Below are 2,500 nucleotides of genomic sequence, written 5' to 3'. Positions count from 1 at the left end.
CACTTGTGTCGGACTAGGGAGGCTCTGCCGTGCCCCCTGGAGGTCTAAAGGATGACCAGTAGTTGTGGTTCTCGCCCCGGGACTTGGGTCATAGTATAGCCCAAGTGGAGCACTTGGGTCGGACTAGGGAGGCTGTGTCGTGCCCCCTGGAGGTCTAAAGGATGACCAGTAGTTGTGGTTCTCGCCCCGGGACTTGGGTCAGAGAATAGCCCAAGTGGGACACTTGTGTCGGACTAGGGAGGCTCTGCCGTGCCCCCTGGAGGTCTAAAGGATGACCAGTAGTTGTGGTTCTCGCCCCGGGACTTGGGTCAGAGTATAGCCCAAGTGGAGCACTTGTGTCGGACTAGGGAGGCTGTGCCGTGCCCCCTGGAGGTCTAAAGGATGACCATTAGTTGTGGTTCTCGCCCCGGGACTTGGGTCAGAGTACAGCCCAAGTGGAGCACTTGCGTCGGACTAGGGAGGCTGTGCCGGCCCCCTGGAGGTCTAAAGGATGACCAGTAGTTGTGGTTCTCGCCCCGGGCCGTGGGTCTGAGTATGGCCCAAGTGGGACACTTGTGTCGGACTAGGGAGGCTCTGCCGTGCCCCCTTGAGGTCTAAAGGATGACCAGTAGTTGTGGTTCTCGCCCCGGGACTTGGGTCATAGTATAGCCCAAGTGGGACACTTGTGTCGGACTAGGGAGGCTCTGCCGTGCCCCCTTGAGGTCTAAAGGATGACCATGAGGTCAAAAGGATGACCAGTAGTTGTGGTTCTCGCCCCGGGACTTGGGTCAGAGTATGGCCCAAGTGGTGCACTTGTGTCGGTCTAGGGAGGCTGTGCCGGTCCCCCTGGAGGTCTAAAGGATGACCAGTAGTTGTGGTTCTCGCCCCGGGACTTGGGTCAGAGTATAGCCCAAGTGGAGCACTTGTGTCGGACTAGGGAGGCTGTGCCGGGCCCCCTGGAGGTCTAAAGGATGACCAGTAGTTGTGGTTCTCACCCCGGGTCGTGGGTCCGAGTCTGGCCCGAGTAGAGCACTTTGGTCGGCTACCGGGGGGTGTGCCGTGCCCCTGGAGGTCTAAAGGATGACCAGTAGTTGTGGTTCTCGCCCCGGGACTTGGGTCAGAGTATAGCCCAAGTGGAGCACTTGTGTCGGCCTAGGGAGGCTGTGCCGGGCCCCCTGGAGATCTAAAGGATGACCATGAGGTCAAAAGGATGACCAGTAGTTGTGGTTCTCGCCCCGGGACTTGGGTCAGAGTATAGCCCAAGTGGAGCACTTGTGTCGGCCTAGGGAGGCTGTGCCGGGCCCCCTGGAGGTCTAAAGGATGACCAGTAGTTGTGGTTCTCGCACCGGGACTTGGGTCAGAGTACAGCCCAAGTGGAGCACTTGTGTCGGTCTAGGGAGGCTGTGCCGGGCCCCCTGGAGGTCTAAAGGATGACCATGAGGTCAAAAGGATGACCAGTAGTTGTGGTTCTCGCCCCGGGACTTGGGTCAGAGTATAGCCCAAGTGGAGCACTTGTGTCGGACTAGGGAGGCTGTGCCGTGCCCCCTGGAGGTCTAAAGGATGACCAGTAGTTGTGGTTCTCGCCCCGGGACTTGGGTCAGAGTATAGCCCAAGTGGAGCACTTGTGTCGGCCTAGGGAGGCTGTGCCGGGCCCCCTGGAGGTCTAAAGGATGACCATGAGGTCAAAAGGATGACCAGTAGTTGTGGTTCTCGCCCCGGGACTTGGGTCAGAGTATAGCCCAAGTGGAGCACTTGTGTCGGACTAGGGAGGCTGTGCCGTGCCCCCTGGAGGTCTAAAGGATGACCAGTAGTTGTGGTTCTCGCCCCGGGACTTGGGTCAGAGTATAGCCCAAGTGGAGCACTTGTGTCGGACTAGGGAGGCTGTGCCGTGCCCCCTGGAGGTCTAAAGGATGACCAGTAGTTGTGGTTCTCGCCCCGGGACTTGGGTCATAGTATAGCCCAAGTGGAGCACTTGGGTCGGACTAGGGAGGCTGTGTCGTGCCCCCTGGAGGTCTAAAGGATGACCAGTAGTTGTGGTTCTCGCCCCGGGACTTGGGTCAGAGAATAGCCCAAGTGGGACACTTGTGTCGGACTAGGGAGGCTCTGCCGTGCCCCCTGGAGGTCTAAAGGATGACCAGTAGTTGTGGTTCTCGCCCGGGACTTGGGTCAGAGTATAGCCCAAGTGGAGCACTTGTGTCGGACTAGGGAGGCTGTGCCGTGCCCCCTGGAGGTCTAAAGGATGACCATTAGTTGTGGTTCTCGCCCCGGGACTTGGGTCAGAGTACAGCCCAAGTGGAGCACTTGCGTCGGACTAGGGAGGCTGTGCCGGGCCCCCTGGAGGTCTAAAGGATGACCAGTAGTTGTGGTTCTCGCCCCGGGCCGTGGGTCTGAGTATGGCCCAAGTGGGACACTTGTGTCGGACTAGGGAGGCTCTGCCGTGCCCCCTTGAGGTCTAAAGGATGACCAGTAGTTGTGGTTCTCGCCCCGGGACTTGGGTCATAGTATAGCCCAAGTGGGACAA

This window comes from Nothobranchius furzeri, unplaced genomic scaffold (assembly GCF_043380555.1).
Source record: "Nothobranchius furzeri strain GRZ-AD unplaced genomic scaffold, NfurGRZ-RIMD1 Scf103, whole genome shotgun sequence".
Taxonomy (NCBI): Eukaryota; Metazoa; Chordata; class Actinopteri; order Cyprinodontiformes; family Nothobranchiidae; genus Nothobranchius; species Nothobranchius furzeri.
Note: the sequence above shows the minus strand (reverse complement) of the source record.